Genomic DNA, 20,591 nt, shown 5'->3' on the forward strand with positions numbered 1-20,591 from the left:
ACTAGAGGTAAACAAGAACGTCACTAAATTCTCCATGTATTTTTCTAACTAAGTGCTTCGCAGAACTCCCGCTGAAGAAACACTGGCAACAATCCGCGCTGGAACTGTAGGAATAGCTATATGTATATGTATATAGGTACCCACACCGCATAGTCGGGTATAAACCTCTGCGCTAAATATACCTTAAGTTTACTGAAATCACGGTGGAGAGGAACTTCCTATAACTGTGATGTAGGTAGGCACTATATGGACGCAAAAAAAAAACGTAAAAAAACGACTTTTGGACTTTTTAAGATTGACCCACTTAAAAACGCACAAAGCAAATTGCTTTCTTAAAAAAATATGAAGTGTACTTGTAAGTGGTACCTACTTAGATCGTTAAATTTGGATTACTTAATAGTAACGATAGTACATAAAAGTATTCCTATCAATGATATTCTAATATAAATTCCTATTCAATCTATTTGTCTCCAAGCCTTATCTTAGCTATGATTCGGCAGGAAATTTCCTTTTACTTCTAGAGCTGAACAAAAATATGAACATAATTTTGTAATGTGGGCTTTTAATTATTAAATGTTACAACTTGAATAATAGTGTTATAAGTAAACAAAACACACACAAAATTACAACAGGAAGTACCGTTCTTAACTCCTGCGTCGTAAAAGCTTCATTCGCACTGCAACTTTACCTGTATAATTATTGAAGATGTCTTCCTGTGTACTTACCTGCGAACAATTTATATCCTTCCCCTGTTAAATATTTGCGCAGATCCGGGACTGCTATTAATTGAATTGAACACTTTGTCCGATTACGAATTCATTGTAACTCCGGTTCAGGAGTTGTATAGGAATCCATTGCAAAATGTTTACTCGTTATTAAGGCATGTCGGCTTGTGTGGCTCTTGGCTCTTGTATTTAAAATACGATTGATCTGCCTTATTGAAGCGAATCGCTTTGGCTTTATTCTCCAGAACAGTCAAATATGTATTGACGAAGTTGTGTATTTTCGTTGGTTTGGCTATGGCAGACTACCACCAAAATTACGTTAGTACTTCCATGTACGAAAGCCTTAAACGGTGGTTCCAATTGCTGTGACAGAAACTGCATTGGAACTATAGCTAATTACCGAGTGCATCCGCGACTGCAAACACCAGCACGCCGCCGGCCAACTTGAAGGAAGTCTCACTGTAATGTGACAAAGTTGTCCGCTCGCTGTGCAGTTCTTCAATACTCGGTCGAGTTACAAATTAGTGACGAGGGTGTAACGGGTGAGAAAGGTGTGACGGGCGGGAGCAGGGTGCCTGGTGGTCAGAAGTGACTGGAGAAAGAATGCTGACGTCACTGGGTTGTGACGCTGCATCAGAGAGGCATGTGTCCAACGTGTGAACTAAATGCTGATTGTGAAACTGACTAACTAGTATGGTCAAGGCTTTTTGCTTGTCATAATTTTATGCGGTTAGCGCTGTATTTTCTGGACTTCTCACCTGTCGAAGTTACATCTAAACTCTATTTATAAGTATAAACTCATAAAATAGTGACTACTTAATACCTCTCGCCTTGGCGATGTCGATGGGTTTCTGTGAAATTCACCTTTCAATTCTGCTTATTACAATATCTTCCTCGTGTTTTTCCACTACCCTTATGAAGTGAATAGGTACACAATACACGTGTACATATTATTTATAACAACTCCCAAATAAAGAGGTTACTGTAGAGTATAATTTGAAAGTAACCCGAAATCGGGTTAAACCTAATTTGCGATTGACATTTTTGCCTCTTGATCTAGAAATCCAAATGAGTAGATCGGCAAAACCAATTTATTCAGCGAGGCACTTATTTAATAGAATTATTTAGCCATTCACTGTGGTTCGGATGAATTATATTTACTTTTCCTGGAAAATTAAAATCAGGGAAAAGCGGATCAGAAGTTTTAGTGTCTTTCAAGAATGATATATAAGTAAAAGTGTATTTAAGATACCTATTAATACAGCTCCCAAGCTTCCAAGGTGACGGGAGGTCTAGGATAGGAGGTCTCAAATATTTTGATGAATACTTTCCTATGTGAATATTATGTAATGCTCAGCACACGCTGAGCTGGTGCCTTTTTGACGCTCTGGACAGCAACCTTGTTTGTTTATATTGTATTATTTTCTTTTTTTTTCATATATTTTTTTGTAGTATTCTTTTTTATTTTTGTTTCTGTTTTTATTGTTCAGTGTGTCAAATAAATGTTTCTTTCTTTCTAATGTCCTGGTAACGCTTGTATTGAGAACTTGTACATGTTTCACAAGAATATGCTAAGTACACAGGAAATAATAATTGTATAAAATTACCAAAAGTTTAGCATGAATCACTGATTTAAGAATACGGCGAGGCTCTACAGGCTCTGTGATAAATAATTTGTTATCAATCTTTATTAGTACTCACCGTCATTCTGCGAGGTCGTTGCCCCGGAGTGCCCGGACCCGCCCTAATTGTGTAATTAGCAATTACTCATCCTGAATTATTTCACTCTAAATAAATACTTATTTAGAACGGTATTCGTCCTTTCTGGAAACTCTGATTTTAAACAAACATAATAATAGGTAGGTACTTATAAGTAGGGCACATTTTGATTTTGATTTTGACTACGGACTGTTTAGCTGTAATAAGGCCCTAGAACAAGTAAATACATAAATTACATAATTCATTATTTTAATAATCCATGATTGTTTACAGGTACGTAAGAGGCACACGAGAGGGACACGGGTCTCGTTCGCCACCGACACGATAACAAGGTTCGTAAAGAGTACAAAATAATTATATGTGTTTTGATACCAAGCCTAGCTGAGGAAGGTAGCCAGGTACTCGTATTATATCGATGTCAAGTGACAACCCTATCAACTAAGTAATGCTGATGCTAGGGCTCCCAACTTGTCCCAAATTGATATTTGATAGAAAGGGTCCAAGTGATATATCTTCGGAACTGTCACTTTGGGTTTTTTAACAGGTGCTTACGTACAGTCGCTAATACACGCGCGTCAGTTTTGGCTAACGTCGAGTAGGTAATGTGTCTTTTGCATTATTGCAGAACGATTTCTTACAGGAGGTTTCCTAGGTACATTCAGACATATTCTATGAGTGCTCTCTGAATAATTTATTCACCAGTAGCAAATACAATATTACAAAAATGTAAGCGAGAGGAGATGAGGGTAGATACTTATCTCTTTTGCTTACTGTACACAGCTTAACAGGTGCTTAGTGTAAAGAAAACATACCATTCGTCAACTAGCTCGTACATAATTGGACACGTTAACAAGCAATACTTCACTCCACGATACAGCTTGATCGCGGGACTAATGGGCCGGCTCACAGACAAGCTTTCAATACTCAATGTGCCAGACTATTGCGCGCAAAAGGGACAAATAAACTACTCTAAAGACTCATTCTCTTCCTTTAAAAACATTCAATTCAGCGTTCCAAACTGTTCTGTTCTATTAAGACCCTAAAGATACGAGAAGTTTTTGAGTGTCTGTTGTAAAAAAACGTTTTAATAGAAATAATGCGTTCACTACTTGACTATTGCAAGCCAAAGTTTTTTTATACATGTTTGAAATATGAAACTATTACATATAGGTGATTGATAATTGGACAATCAAATTACCTGAACGTGCCGTTATAAAAACCGATTTTGATATCTCCGTTTGAAATACATATAAAGTTATGTGCATTTAACTGTATTTATGACATGAGAATCATCCGTCAGAATTGATGATATTTCGAAATCTACATAAAATCCGTCTACAGAAATACCGCATTTATAGCAACTACAACGCGACGTAGCGATGGTCGGAATGTCGGCTGAAAGCAGACGACACTAAATATTTCAACAACGTGGATATTTCACACTATTTAAAAGTAGTAAAAAGGGTATAACCACCGCACAAGTACCAGGGCGGCATGAGACGGCGGCGGCGGCGGCACTCCAGCCGCACGCGTCATTAGCGAGGGAGAGGGAGTGACGACGCATAAACTGTACGCATAAAAATAAAACTTTAAAAAATGCTGAAACTGAAATGTGCTCGTATTATCCCATAAAACAATGTCTGGCCTAGTCCACACAAATTAGGGATTCTATAGAATCATATAGAATAGATATATGTGTTTCTCTGTGGCCAGAAAGCTACTAAAATATAGATCAATTGAAATGCATAATTCCATGTAAATGCCTTTAGTTATAAAACATGGATGCATTTATTTAGTATCTATGTCAGATGTCTTGTTACTGCCGCATTGATGGTGGGCTTTCCGATGGGTGCCAGCTGACAACGACAAGGCGCAAGGTTTCTATTCTGTATGAACCTATACATTTTATATTAACCTGTCGTCGAGCGACATGTCGCCTGCTGCCAAATGACTACTATCCAGCAGCTCCAGTCCCCCCCCCCTGTTTCCGCGGAACTTTCTGATCGTTTAATTACTTTATGAATGCTGATGAGTGATTGCGTCGCGGTGGCCGATAGTGTTGCCATGTGACGGGGATTTCGCGCGATTGTACGATATTTTAAATGTATTTTATTTATAGTTGTTTTATTTAAACCCTTTATTGTTTACAAATTATACCATTTAAAAGTATAGTAAAGAATAAATATCAGTAAGAATAATTATATACATAGGAGGGCTTATTTCCTAATCACGATTTCAAATATGTACCTATGTAATATATTATTAATATGGTTTGCAAGTAGTGTGATTCTCTCTCCATTCCCTTTTTAAATTGTGTCTATGCATTTAGTGTATCCGCATTCAGTTAGTTCAAAAAACAAAAAAATAAGTATACCTAAATAGTACCTAATTCTTTGCGAATTTTGTGAGAGTATAAATGTTAACACTGCAAAGGTAAGAAAACTTTAGGTGTTCAATTTGGATTGCAGATTACCGTTCAATGAATTTATTAATTCCTCGACTTAGCTCACGAGCGTAGTTTAAAACGAATTAATTATGCAAAATACAGTCTTTGGTCCCATAGCAGGAGGAATCAACTTAGTTTCACATCATGTAATGTCATGATATACACATTCTATAATATGTATAGGTCCTAGTGCAAATCATATCACTTATTTATTTATTATTTATTTTAGTATTTTTTGTTTGCATAAACTTAATGCCACTTACAGGTGTGATAGCGGTCTAATACTATTCAATTCCATCTTTCAAGATGGAACAAGGGTTGTTAAACATTAAAAAAATTTGAACTTTCTCGAATAGAATAAATAAATTCCATGCTAATGTTGTTTACAATTTATTTATAAAATATTACGAGTAATCACGGTTATAAAAAACAAATTTACAAAGTTAAGTAAAGAGCTAAATTGAAAAACTGGATTATGCGGATTGGTGAAGGAAAGTTTAAATAAAACGCGGAGTCGGCGCTGGCCCGGTGGCGGACAATTTGCCGACTCAGCACTGTTTATCGACGCAGAGAATTTCAACCAAGTTTTCACTTTAGTTTTTACGAGTTCTGAACTTTCAGTTTCCTAGCTCGCCCTCAGGATAAACATGTAACTACAAAATTTCACTACTAAAAATTCACCAATCGAGTACCCAATAAATTACATTAATCGTTCACTGACATTACCTAGAATTCGTTCCAAATCGTTCACCTGAAAGTGGAGTTCGATTAAAAGCTGCAGTTGTAAACTGTAAAGTAGAGATTTTGTAGTAGAAGGCGGCGGCGGGGCGAGCGGGCGCGGCGGGGCGGGGCGGGGGCGGCAGTGCTCCGCGCCGCGCCGACGGAGTTGCACGCGCCCCGCACACCGCCGCTCGACTACCCACAACCAGGAGAAAAAAAACAATTGTGATCCCAAGTATGTTGTGACATACCACTGTTCTTAATTCTATCTGTGATTGTGCTGTGAGAATTTGCCAAGTGTTTCAGTGGTTCCGCTAGCCTGTGTGCCTACTACGTGCTCTGGATGACCTGAAGTCGGTTTGTAAGCTGGTCCTGCAATGGCAGTTCGTTTTAGGAATTTTTTTCAGGAGCTAAGCTGGCTGGGAACGAGGATGTCGGCCGTTTGATATTCGATATGTAGGCTGTTGTATAATGAGATTTAAAGTATTCTCTTTCGTAAGTCGTGTATCGTGTTTCATTGATGAATGGAAAATACTGAAGGGTAGATTCTTATGTTTAGGTTATTGTGTTTTAGGTAGATCTAGTGCCAACTCGAGTGAGACGTGTTCGCTGGCCCCGGGCTAGTGTGCACATCACGTAATGCCAAATTGTACCCACGGAACTGGTACATTGTACCCTTTCTGCACAGATCTACCAACTTGAAATGTTATTTTACTAAAACTTACAAAGACTAAGAAAAAATAACGAATAAACTGAAAATCCCCTAACGTCAGCTGGAATAGATCGCTATAAGCGATAAGACGGACCATTTATACGGTCTGAATACATTATTTATACCTACGTACTTATTATACCATTCCTAAACATGCTCATACCCAATTAAGTTAATTCGAGCGTTTCCTGAAAGCCAATAATATCGTCCTTTTCACGTGCAATTCGGAGCTTTTAGATGAGCTTTTAAACATATTTCCCACAGACACTTTCTTCGTTGATGTGACGTATTATATACTATGGTTATATCTATAAAAACATAGCATATTCACATAATTAGGAGTATTTAACAGCTTAGTTTATCCGTATTGGTTTGGAAGTTTATTGCCTGGTTGTAAATCTCAATACTTAGGTGTAATTATTATTTTACAGTTGCGTTACAAATGGATATATTTATGAAACCAACGTCTACGTAGGCATCGCTAGCTACTTCATACGGCCAGGATAGAACGGTATAATTATGTATGTTCAATTGTTCATGAAATTGGACTGAAACTATGATTTACAGTGTGACGGCATAATTAACATGTAATGAACATTTAATTAATAGTCTTTTGGCAGCCTGCTAATAAAATATAGATTAAGGTATCTATTGATACGCAATTCAAGTTTTCATTCGAGTACATTAAGTGAGGTAACTAACACTGTACACATAATATCTTAGATATGAAATGAAATGAAATATGGTTTATTGGACGTAAAATTTTTACAATTATTTGTCCAGTTTTAGTTTTTTATACATCAAAGTTTTTACTTGGTTGTTAAATGTTCAGATAATGACGTATAAAAAGGCTTTAGTGAGTACGGAATTTATTAACTTAAACTAACTTACTCATTCAAAGATATTTTAAGTCGGACCAATCAGAATTCCAAAACAAGAACTATGAGTAATTTAGTATGGGTCTATAAATTTCAGGAATGGCTGAAACTGGTAAAATTAAGACTGAACAATTTCTATTGCCGGCAAATTACTTGAGGCTTTCCTGGAAACGTTTGTAAATCAGCCTCAACTTCCATTTTGAACAGGACTTTGAAAGTATCTGATGCTGCTGGTTATGTATTCAATGAGGTCAAATTCAGCATTCATATTTACATTGCCGTTAAATAACATAATGTTGTACAAGTGCCTATGTAACAAGTTAGATACAACTATATTAGTAAACTGAAATAGGTAATGTACAAAAGAATTACTCTTGTTTGACTCTGTTCGTAGAATGTTTTGTTTCTTAAGATAACTCTGGCGTAGCAATGAGCTCGTTGTGGCGAAACTTATGTGAAGAATTATTGTTAACTAGTAAAAACAAACAACTTATACCTACATATACAAAGGCATACCTTTATTACTCCTCCAGTGAGAAATCACGCATGACTCGACCTGAGGTTTCGTTTACAAACAAGCAGGGGTCGTGAAACATATCCCTGTGTTGTGACTCCTGACAAAACAAGACATTGCTCACAAATAAACTTATGTGATTAATGTTTGTCATAGCATTTTCATTAAAAAAACCTTCAGAAATAACAATTTAACAGATAATAAAAACTTGAAGATGCGACCTACATTTTTGTATAATAATTTGATGTCCCTATTAACGATGTGAATCGGTCTAATTGCCTACTTCAGACATGGGGGCTGCGCTGTCGCGTGCTCCGGCGACAATTAAAGTCGGAATGAAGGTTTTTAGCGGAAAGAGTTTTATTTATGTTTAGTGTGAGTGTCGGCGTCACGGCCTGGCACGGCGGGGGCACATTCTGCTAAAGCAACCACATGCCAGTGGCGTGTCGTCTCACATTTACGTATATAGGTGAATATTCTAATTATTAACAAAGTTTTAAATTCTTTAGGAATTCACACATTCATTTTTGAAATCGTTGACGATGGAAAAGTTACATCTACAAGTATGGTACACAAAATTTCGTAATCCTTGTTTAGACTGAAAGGTTCATTCGTGTAACGGAATGGCGCCCTGAACTGAACCTTGGCTTATTTAGACCTGAATTTGAAGTAAATTTTATTGCTAAACTTTTTTACTTCAAGTTATAAAGTTTTATTATCAAAAATAATTGTAGCGAAAGCGAATATTCATCAAATATATGTATAGGTATTTTTTACGTTCACTGATAAATTACTTCATATTATGTACCTACTTGCTATAATTATGCATTTACACCCGGCTATGATTTTCCCTTCAATTTATTACGGATATGTTAATTTTCAACCTTCGAGAGACCTGAGAACCAGTACATATATCTCTCCAAGTTGGAATTCGAACGTAGGGCCATCAACTGTTTAGTCAGTGAACCAATTTGTAGCACTTTTTACCGCAGAATATTTATATTCTAAGAATTCAATCTACACAAATCTCCTTTACAACATCTGCAGTAATCTGCACTGAACAACGCTAAGCCTGGTGGACATTTCGCCGACTGGCCTAGTCTAGGCCTAGTCATAAAAGTAGTCCCTAGCGCGACGCGTTCGGTCTAGGGCATCAATAATGTACCGACCGCGCGAATTACCGCGGCACACCTGCCACACACACACACACACACACACACACACACACACACACACATGCACACATACACACACACACACACACACACACACGATATGCGACATGTTCGAGCCAATGTTGTGCGAATAAATAGTGATTGAATAGGACAGATACTATTGTTGCGAACATGTATTGAGCACGTACGGCGCTGAATTGAAGGGAATACAATCATTCCATTTGTAAACTAATATATTATATTTTTCAATATAGATTGATACATTTACTAATGCATTTTTGACTGATATAAACAATGTTATTAGCTAGAAATCACATATGCGTTTCTTCGTGCTACGCGTCGTAGCAATTACTACGGCGTAGCAGGGTGGCGTAGCAAGGCGGCGTAGCAGTTCGTAGCTAATATTTATTTACAAGCATTCCTTTTGATGTTGCTTTGTTACCCCTTTATTCTTATCTAAGTTCTTAGCTTTTCTCTTAAAAAGCAGTAAAAAAGCCTTTTACTTAAGTCTTAATTAAATTATATATTAAATTAATTAAATTATATATTAAATTAAATTTTCATTTTTTCATTAAATTACAGTTTAGTTTAAAATAACTTAAGTGCATAGTAATAATGTTAATTCTATCAGTGTCTAAAAGAGTAAATGTTGGAGGACACCCGATTTACTTAAAGTATACAATGTTTTGGGCCGCACTTAATTAAACAAATTATTTACAATAACGTGCTAAGCGCCCTCCGCCACCGTTACAAAGTTAGCTCAACTTTAAATCATTTCTTTTGACATTCGCGGTACAGCAATTAAAAGTTTCAGCCGGCTTTCAGTAGGCTGCGGTGCGCTGAAATATGTTGTCTCAAAACTTCGCTTGTGTTGGCTAAAACGAAACAGAGTTATTAAACTTCAAGCGGCTAAGCTTTTGTTTGAAACGGGAATGTCAACGTGCGGAGAGATTTCCGAATTATCACATTTTTATTGAATTCTCAGAAATGCCTCGTTTATATTCCGCACGGAGGCTATATTTTCAAAATCTCATTACTTCAAAGCAAAATCGATCTGTATAATTGACTATTGGAAGGTTCCCTTCTCAATGTATCCTTTTAATAAAAAAGTATTCATCATTACGTTGGCATTACGTGGTTTGGAACATTTGTGTGGAGCAAAATACTTACGATCATTATTATTACATATTATGTATAAGGATACCTAGTATTTATGGGTATATTTTTATATTAAAATATATTTATTTAATTACATATACAATTCACGAAGGTGGGTCCGGCTCTGTTCCTAGGTCCGGCCCTGGCCCGAAGCGCCGCGACTATAACAACCGGACGGATTTCATTTCCTGCCGCCCTTCATAAAATATTATTTTAATCCGGTTCGCATAGTACGGAGTATTCAATGAATGCACAGCGGTATTTTACTTGGAGAGTTTTATGCAAAACGATCGGTGGGCTTGTCGACGGTGAATATATATTGTTTATAAGTGAAGCGGACACGTGTGTGGGTCGGCCAGTGTCGCGAGCGGAGAGCTCTGTGCAAGTGTGCGCTCCTGGTACCTACACTGCTAATGTTGTAAATTATTTATTATGTACTTACTAGATACTTGTTTAGCTAATAAAATATGACAGATAAAATATACAGATACTTGTCCACCTGCGGGAAATATAAATGCTACTGCGAGTCGAGGGGTAACAGATAAGTTTAATTATCCGAAAAATAGTGTATTTTTTTTCTTTACATAAAAAATACAAAATGCAATTGCAATAGCAATTTACGTTAATCTCGCTAAAACTCTATAAAAGCTGAGTTCATTTTGGTTTTGAATAAGTTGGGATTCCTTCACGGATGAACCTTTTCAGGCAAAGTGAAACTCGCGGGACACAGGTAGTTATCAAAAGGCAGTATGTATGCAGTAAGCTAAGCAATGTGACAGGTGCAAGCCATTTCAGTTACAGCACAAAACAGAAGTCGAATAAGCAAATTATTCATAACTGCCAGGTCATATCGTAACGGCTACGTTCAGTTAATTATATAATTCATTTTAACAACCATTGACTGTTACTAAAGTGGTTGTAATGGCCTACTTAGAACCTTTGCAAAGTTAACCGTTTGCAGTTTTTATACGTTTATTAAACCAAATTGGCACGAGTTTGCGGTGTGAAAAAATATTGTAGGTCTCAAAATATAAAATAGTACTTTTAGTGTGGCTTACACATAAAATTAACACTACTTCTTCTACATGATGTGACGAACCCCTCCTTTTCTACTGTTGGTTTGTATAAGTACCTATTTAGATGTTTTCATAATGATAATTAAGCCAGATGGTATTATACTCCGTACCGGCGGACCATGAAGGATGCAGACAGCGGCCGCGCCCGCCGCCAACCAGACGAGAGTAATACAATGTTGTCAGACCACTGACTCCTGTTCCTAACTCAAACATAAAGTGTTCATTTTTAATGCGTCTCATTTAATTACTTCTGTGCATGATTCGCACTTGTTTTGAAGGCTCGGTTGGTGCAGAAGTGAATAAAACAAATATAGTGATAGGCCGTATTTGGTGCATGTATTTTGATAAATGTTATCAAAATCTACCTAATACGAATATCATTAAGCTTGTAGCATTAAGTCCACCCTTTGTACACTTATTTTTATATTTTGTGCAATAAAGGATTAAATAAATAAATAAATAATATCATGGTTTCATAATTTATGCGGGGAATTTACTTGAATGTGTCCTATGAAGTATTACAGCTTTCAGTCCTTTCAGATTTGAAACTGATACTTAATCTCATTACATCCTCTTTGTAAGTGATTCGAGAAAGAATAATGCATTTGCTTCTGGACCTTTTTGCCCAAATTCTTTATTCTGCCTTTTATATTAGATTATCTACTTTGTCTCGAGCCATTAGTTTTTATGGGGGATTCCCTTTATTATCGTAGTCATATTCAGGCTCTTGATAAATTTAGTTTTTAAAGAAGCGTACAGAAAGTTTTCTCTTAACTGTTAAGTATGTGGTATACATAACTACATATTTTATGCGAACAGTTTATACAACCTAGCATTTAAAGTACCTACTAGGTACTCGCCTTGTTAAAGATTTGTAACAAAGTTATTTAATAAAAGTAAAGTTTGCTACTTAAACGATTTGCTATTTTCTTATTTTTAAATAATTCAGATAAAAGCTACTGTAACGTCGATACAGGGTGTTGATAGTTTAACAAACAGGGTATGTTTCGTGGACGTAGTGTGTAGCGCGCCATGTTACGCGGCGCGCGGGAACACGTTTCATCACGCAACGCTACGTGTAACGGAGCGATAATCTTTTCCAAATTGCCTTCAACTTTTTAGGGTACCTCTGTAAACGGGTTGAGAATACGTCAGTTTCTAATAATAATAAAAGATAGGGTTTGGTACACCTATTTTGGGGTTCGCTGAACTTAGGTACTAGCGTTTAAAGGTTTTCATAGAAAATATCTTGATAAATAGTATCCTCTAGCAACATGACAGGAGACGCATGTTTTGATCAGTTATAATTCTTCTATACCTATATTATTATAAGGAGAGAGACACTATCTTTTTAATATATAAATTTAAAATGACTCTTTATCTATTATGTCCTATGCGTGGCTACATGATAAAAATGGTGATAACTGTTCAACCCTGTATTATCATCATATTCTCAGCTTAACATAAAACAGTGAGTACTGCGGAACCTCGCAAATGTGCTAATGGATTTCGATCTTAGACGCGCCCTTTTTTAATACTTCTTAACGAGTATTTGGAACGACTTGGTGAGAAATAAGAGACGATATATACCTTTTATATTACACATGTCTTTACATAATATAAGATCGTCTTCTGCAAAAACATATGAATATAAAGCTCTAAGAGTTAAGTTAAAATTACGTATACTAAACATTATATTGCATATTTTACAACCTTAGGGTAGGGGCCGTAACACCCCATCATACATAATATAATAAGACCAAACTCAAAACCAGTCACACAAATTATCTCAGTAAATATTAATAACCAAATACACGCAGAAAATGAGAAAAACCTAGACCGTTGGACCGTTAGCAAAAAGGATAATCCTGTATTGTTTCGGTGTAATCGCCGGCGAAGTGCCCGCGCTCATATCTTACTGTATTGTACTGAGCAGATGCGATGGTATTTCAATATCGGAATGATTGCCCTCCCCTCCCGTCCCATCCCTCTAGAGAGGGGTATATCTGGACTATTCGTTACTGGCTAGTTTATTTTCTTTTATAGTAAGAGAGATGATTATTTAGGTGAGTAATTTATAGGCGCAGCTTACACAAGAGGGTTTTTTTGTCCTTTCTGTTAGACCTACTCGATAAAAAATCACTAAGTTCATAAAATGCCATCAAGCCAATTTATATTTTCCATCAACTAAGATGTTCTCAAAGTTTATACAGTAGGTACCTGTTATGAGTATAACTTACTTAGTAGAACGAGCCAATCAGAGTGCTGCATTCAGTGACCACAGACAAGTTGGGGGAGAGGAAGACGCTGACTCACTGTGTCCGGATTGTTTATGTATTATTTAGCAAAGGCCTCGGTCATCCTGCGTCATATTTAATGCGGAAGATAAGTAATTTTACCCTTAACTGTACATATTATATATATTAAAGCTTATGAAGCGTTTGTTTTTGAAGTTGTTTAAGAAGAATTTACGTTGCTGATGTTCTGCTATATGATATTGCGATACTTCAGGGAAATATGCTCTCTATCAACGAGGGAAATTCTTGTGAAAAGATTCATCTGCCCGCACTGAAATATTTTCTACAGTCCCTCGGTCTTTATTGAAAAAGAAAAAGGTAAAGAAACTTAAACAGTTTTCCAAATGACCTAAAAACCGGCAAAGGAAGCATGTACGTGAACATTTACGTCGCACGTCATCGAGCGTTCAGCGAATACTATGTTCAGAGAATATTTCGTTTACAACCATCATTGTGTTATACTTTCTATTCCTTTGAGTGCAAGTACATACCAGCTCGCCGTCTTATTGGTGCATTTGAATAATTTGCGATGTATCTCTGCGGTAGTTATTAGCCGACATTAATTTATCCGCGCGAGCTTCGCGGCCGAGCTCGCTCGCTCTGTTATGAAGAGATGAAGTATTTGAGTTCTGTCACTTTGTGAAACTTTCCAACTCTGATTGGAATCCGCAGGGTGTTTGCGTGACGAGCACTCACTCCAAGTACTCTCCAGTATTCAATTATTTAACTCATAATTTATAAACTTTTCTCTTTAAATCATTAGTATAATATACTTGCGAGAGTCGTGATTAATATCTGCATGTGTCTAACTCGCAAGTCTCACAACAAAGTCACAGATCCTCTGAGACTGGTCCTTTTGTTTCTGGCTGTAATAAATCAGGGTTCCGTCGAATCTAATGAATATTGTATGTCGGTTTGTCTGTCACGGAGTCCCGGCTGAGACTGATGGGCTCTTGTTCACAGATGTACTTGTACCAGGGCCGCACACACCGCTATCGCTAGGGGCTCTGTGTTTTATAATGAAACTAGTAGTTAAACGCACACACGCACACACACCTAAGATAAGAAAATTTAGATTTTCACTTTTAAAACTACGTACGTATACAATTTTTATGTATGGCCAAATGAGGTAAATTTTCTGGTTTCCATTTAAATATGAATTACAATTTTTGTGTTCTCACTTTAAATTCCACCCGGTGATTGACTTGCCACAAAATGAATTTAACTAGTAATGCATGAGCACGTTGTGGCTGCGATATGTATTCAACTATTCACATCTCTCATGAATACTTTACGTTTATGCTTTACATGTTAAAACACTCGTATTCATATAGTAATGGCTATACATAACAAAAAGGTGTCCTTTTCAAATTTACTTAAACCCTTTCACGGAGGGTCCCGTTAACGCAATAAAACGCAAGTTTGAAGTTTTCACGTATTCAGCACGCACGCGTCCTCTCCGGCAGTTAACCTAGATCTGCTCTAGTGTACCTAGATCTGCTGATGCCTAGATCTAGACTGGAGAGGTTGAGAGCAAATAGGTGGTTTAGCTAAGTAGATGAACTAGTTCTCGGCAGGGCGCGGAGAAAACCGGTGAATTACGCGTTTCTTTGTAGCCTCCCGCCGCCGCCGCCGCCGCCGCCGCTGCATAGCGTTATGTTTCTAGAACTTTCCGACGCTGTTCTAGAACAAAGAAGCAAGTGTTCTCACGGATAAGACGTCGCTGCTACAGCAACAACAGTGTTGTGCAATAAGGTGCTATTTTCTTCAGCGTAGTATGCTGAGCATACACTATTTCAGAACGTTCTAAATACGGCTACGGACGAACGACTTGAAGTGTTACATTTAATAATTGACTATTGATTATTGTTATGTATCTCTAGAAATCAGAGGTCAGAGGACTAAGGTTACCGACATAGCTGTCAAAATATGCATGCTGAAGTGGCAGAGGGCTGGTCATATCTGCCGAAGAACCGAAAACCATTGGGGTAGACGAGTTCTCGAGTGGAGACCACGAACAGACAAACGCAGCGTGGGACGCCCTCCTGCCCGCTGGACTGACGACCTTAGGCCGGTAGCCGGTAGTGGTTGGATGAGGAAGGCCGAGGACCGAGTGTTGTGGCAGTCCTTGAGAGAGGCCTATGTCCAGCAGTGGATGATTATTGGCTGATGATGATGATGATGATCTCTAGAGAAGGGACCAGAATAGTATTATATCTACAGATTTATCTCTTGGAACTAGATATACCTAGTATTCGTAGCTATATATAAATATTGATGGTTGAATTGAAAGTTAAAAGGGTATAAGCGATATTTTTTTATATTATATTATATTTTTATGCAGCGTTGGGGGTACTATATATGACTAAAAACTAAGTTTCGAGCGCGAGCCTTAAACGTGCCGATTACACGACAGCTCTCATTCGCTCGTTTTTCGACAGTATAGAGTAGCCCCCTGAACAGTGTAGCGTTTGCGACAGTACGACACTTTACGACGCTAGTTGTGGAATCACTTCGGAGCTGGTATGTTCGGTTAACTGCTGTTGTATCTAGTTTTTGGGAATTAACCCGACGTTTTAGTAGTGCGTCATAAAGCTGGGCGAATATTATCGCGTTTCCATCAAATTGCAACATTTGCAATGTTACAACCAATCAAACTTTTTAAATGGCGTCGTAATAATGATTTTACCCTTTTTGTATTTTAATATACCTACCTACCCAAGTAACATTTCATTCGAGCTTAGGTTGTAAGAAATGCCTTTAGGTTTTATAAGGGTTGTGAAAAGGTTAATGCTTTGCTATCTGGTCATATTGAGTACTTGAGAATGATTACTAAGTCCTAAAACTAATTGTTTATTAATACAACCTTGTAGCTGCTGATAAGAGTTTATATTAACGTTATTTTAACATGTATTTCAGGAGCATATAGTTCTAGGATCTTATAGTTGTCGTAGACTCCTGATTTACTTCTAGAAAAGCTAGCATTAATGCTAAAGTGAGAGCTTAAGGTTAAATTTTTAACCTTGATACAACCATAAAGTTATGGAATATTTAAATTACTTATAAGTATTTTTTAAAACCTATCTTAAACCTTTAGGTTGATAAGAGTTGTCTAGGCAAACAAATTAGGACTACTTGGTGAAAACCAAAAGCATTAAGCACTGGCTATGAGCTAAAGGCATGATTTAAGTCCTACAAGAATATTTTAAAGCTTTAGAGGCATCCTCAAAATATGTTTAATGCTTTTTAGTAATTTCCTAACGGCCGCCATATTTTTTCACTGAAATAAAAAAAAACCTTACCAAAAAGATACATTTTAATTAATAAGGGAAAATTCAGTAGCGTTTCCTATACTATTCCAAATATATGTTTTTTTATATAGACAGTACTTTTATTTCTAATATAAATTTACACCAAACATAAAATTTTATCTATTTATTTTAATTAAAATATCTTCAAATTTATCATTTACAAAAGGCCCGTCACTTTATTTATTTTTATTATTTATTTATCAAAATATTTTACAGAATTATTGATTACTTATATCATTGCATCACAAAAATCACAGAGATTTGTCCGTGATGAATCATTCTACGTGATTAGGTACTTAATAACTAATTATACTTATTTATATTTTATACAATACACAAACTTATTCAATATTACACGTTAATTAAATAAGTAAAATAGCGGGTAGTTTAATAATAAACCATCAGCCAAACATACAAGACAGTTGGTGCATATTCGAACAGTGTTAAGTTAAAGTAATGATATATAGTATGATTTTATTTTGTGCTTGATATTTTTCGGTGTGATTAGGTTTCTAATATTTTGGTCCATTTTATTAATAAGTTTTGGCATTAAATACGCACAGTGCCGTTCGCCGTAAACATTGTTTGCTCTAATCATGCTATACTTGTTTTGTGTGACCTTTCGTGTATGTATAGGGTGAGATACTTTTTTCACTTATACAGAACTATTATCCGAAAGTATCACAATAAAGTGCTAGTCGCACAAGGTTTTCATATTTCCCGACTTCAGCCTAACTACTTACTATATTTTGTATTAATACAACACTTACAAGTTAGCCATTTTGAGTCTTGGAAAGTGTCAGGTAATGGCGCCATTTATTATAATTATTATAAAATCTTACACAGAAACATTTTAAGACCCGAGAGTCCTGGGAAGGCATTACAAATATCCATCAAATATGTTTCAAGTTATAAAAGAGTTACATCCAGGACTAATTTAGAACTTAAAAGCTGTCTTTCAAGGTTATGTTAACGTTAAATTAAGGTTGTGAAGGTTTTATTTAGGTTCTGTGTAAGTTGTTCAAAAGGTTCTGGGTTTGAGCTATAGGTTTTGCTGTAGCTCTCAGAAAGGTTCTAAAATGTGGGCCCTTTTTGCACGCAGGAGGTTAATATAAGGTTATCGAGCCTTCTAAGTCTCACGAGTTGATTTCCATACAAAGGTTCTAGAACCTTTTCAAAACCTTTTTAAAACCAAAAATGTTACTTGGGTACATATAATTTTTAACATGTCACTAATTTCAGCACCAATTTATAATTCTCATTTAAATATTTTGATTTAATGATGGTCGACTTTTACAATAACGCACTCATCAGAATCATCACAAATCCTAACTCTTAGTACCTACCTACTCTCAAAAACTTATTAACAAAAGCTTCATTTGAGAACTTATTCGACACTGCGATTAAATTATGAACCCTCCACTCCATGTCTTAAACAATTATAGAGTTTGAAAGGATTATCTAGTAATGATTATTCTATCGATAAGTGTAATTATCGTGTCGTTCCCTCCACTCACTCGCAGCGACGCGCGAAGAGTCGAGGCGCGTCTTGTAAAAAGCAGATAATGATAATGAGCGCGACCGAAATAGCCGCCATGATTCACGCCTCAGATATTAGTACAAAGCGCACTTAGTTAGTGCGGCTTTAAACAAGCCAGCGCCGCATCTGGGAAGTTAATCACACTGCGCCGCTATTTATAGAGTAATTAGTGCGCGCGCGCAACCACAGTGAGGATGAGGCCGGCAAGCTGGGAAATATATCGATAATATTTTTATAATCTCTTAGAAAAAGAAAGTCCTTGGAGCCCTCTTCGTCAAAGAAGTAAATATGATGTAAACAAAGGAACATATTGTTTTGTAGAATATAGTAACAGGCATGCTGTGCAGTGCAAAATAAATTAAATTTGTAGTTGCTGTATTGGCTTTATACAAAGGCATATTGAATAAAGATGAGAATTACAGTTACGTGGATAGATCAAATTATTTTGGGCACAATTTGATTTATCACAAACCACAAGAAGGTTATTGGTCACTTGTTTCTTTTTTTAAAGCGCGCATGAGTTTATCGATATCGATGTAAATACCCCATCACTATTCGGCGTGTGCGAGGTGTGACCGCTCACAGATAAGTGCTTGTATTTCGGGCCTTCTCAGGAGTGCCCTTCGCGGGCTCTGCCTGAACTGAACACCCCATTTATGAGTGTGAATCTTAAATACATAGCTCAATTAATTTTTAAATGTAATGGAGTGTAGGATGCAACTATTTATCCTGAATTAATTAACGTTATTGGCAATAAATCGGAACCATCAATCGCTTTCATAAATTAATTAGGTTAAAGTTTATTTTCTACCTGAATGCAAATGTGGATATTACATATTATAAGGTTTTTAATCGACAATAAAATACAACGTCTGAAAGTTATGCATACAATTGTTAACAAAATAAAATTTTAGCTTCAATATTGCTGCAAAACTTTACTTCTTTAAACGAAAATGAGTGATTAATCACATGACTGTTTAGGAAGAGCCCGCTGCATGTTTTAGTTCCCGCGTTATATTAATCACAGCTCGCGCCCGTCCGTCAGCGTGACGTATGGCGCTCGTTATGACCCGGCCAAGGAGCGACATGCACCAGCCAGCTGAAAAAAAAAACTGAAAAAAACATGACATGTTTATGTTGAGAAATCACAGTTGATGGGTGTGTTCGGACAGGCCCGGCTATGTGGATATTTCTGTGAAGTTTATTCACTATTCAGTGGCCATGCTAGATAGCAGTGTATTATGTAGTGTTATGAAGCATCTACCATTTAGAGTAGCATTGTAGGCTGTATTCGGTAGAAATTATCAGAAGTCAAGCCCTATTCATTGATATATTTGTAAGTCTCGGCGTTTTCAGATCGCAATTAATAAAATGCAACATCTTGGATTTTACTTAGATTAGATGTTACCTATTTGATTTTGCCATTTTCGATCAGTGTTTCAACCATAGCATGTATTCTTTTATGTGTTTAATTTGTAACTAGTTTTAAGTCATTCGTTCACTTTTTTTAAAGAAACTTAGCATGCTGTCAACACACCATTAGGGTGCATTACTAGTTTTAAGCTTGAACTTATATATTTTTATTGCATGTTGTGTAATGTACCTGTTGTGTGATGCCAATAAATAAATAAATAAATAAATTCAAAATGTACTCAGTAGTTCTATACCAATAAACCAAACATTTATCTATTAGAGTAAATGTACTTTAGATAGTGTATTAAAATTAAAGTACTTACTCACTGCACACTTACTTACTGAGTGTGTACAATGAAACTGGGGTTTATAAGAAGAATCTCTGAATAATTCAACAGTATTTAATAATTCAATTTTAGCAACTTTAACGCTATATCACGAATCACGATCTGTAAAAGTGTAGGGTGGACTTTTGTGTACACAGGAGAACATTGCCGCATCGAATATTCACCTGAGTTATGTTACTCTCAATAGCAGGGGCTGGACCTGTTAACATTTTTCGTCCGCACAGAACCAATATCAGTCCCAGCCCGGGCTCGAAGCCCGGACCGTGTTGGCGCTATCATCAGTGTACTAGTCGATGCACCGTTCTGCCATCTTCCCTGTTCTAGAAAGTTCTCGCCACAATTAGCTATAATAAGTTAAACTTCGTTAGTTCTATCTGCTTCTCTCAAGGAGTAGGTTGTGGGTCGTTCCAGCATTCAATCTAATAGAACAAAGTGTTTGTGCAAACGGTAGGGCTGGATAGGGCTAGATGTGCTTAAGTTATATTAAGCCATCAACATCCTAATAATCCTTAAATACTTATTAGTAACTTAATTGTTCTTTGCTTTCAGCAACAGATTTT

At 36.6% G+C, this 20,591-nt stretch overlaps 1 protein-coding gene across 7 annotated transcripts in view; it reads left to right on the forward strand.

Annotated features, from left to right (window-relative positions):
• Positions 1 to 5,729: 5,729 nt before the first annotated feature.
• The window catches only part of LOC105381835 (zwei Ig domain protein zig-8), a 247,608-nt gene continuing 232,746 nt past the window's right edge, over positions 5,730 to 20,591 (forward strand). For all 7 annotated transcript variants that reach the window (XM_048633322.1, XM_048633319.1, XM_048633320.1 and 4 more), the window contains exon 1: positions 5,730 to 5,845. The gene's annotated coding sequence lies outside the window, so the exon portion shown is untranslated. The remainder of the gene's footprint in view (positions 5,846 to 20,591) is intronic.

This window comes from Plutella xylostella, chromosome 5 (assembly GCF_932276165.1).
Source record: "Plutella xylostella chromosome 5, ilPluXylo3.1, whole genome shotgun sequence".
Taxonomy (NCBI): Eukaryota; Metazoa; Arthropoda; class Insecta; order Lepidoptera; family Plutellidae; genus Plutella; species Plutella xylostella.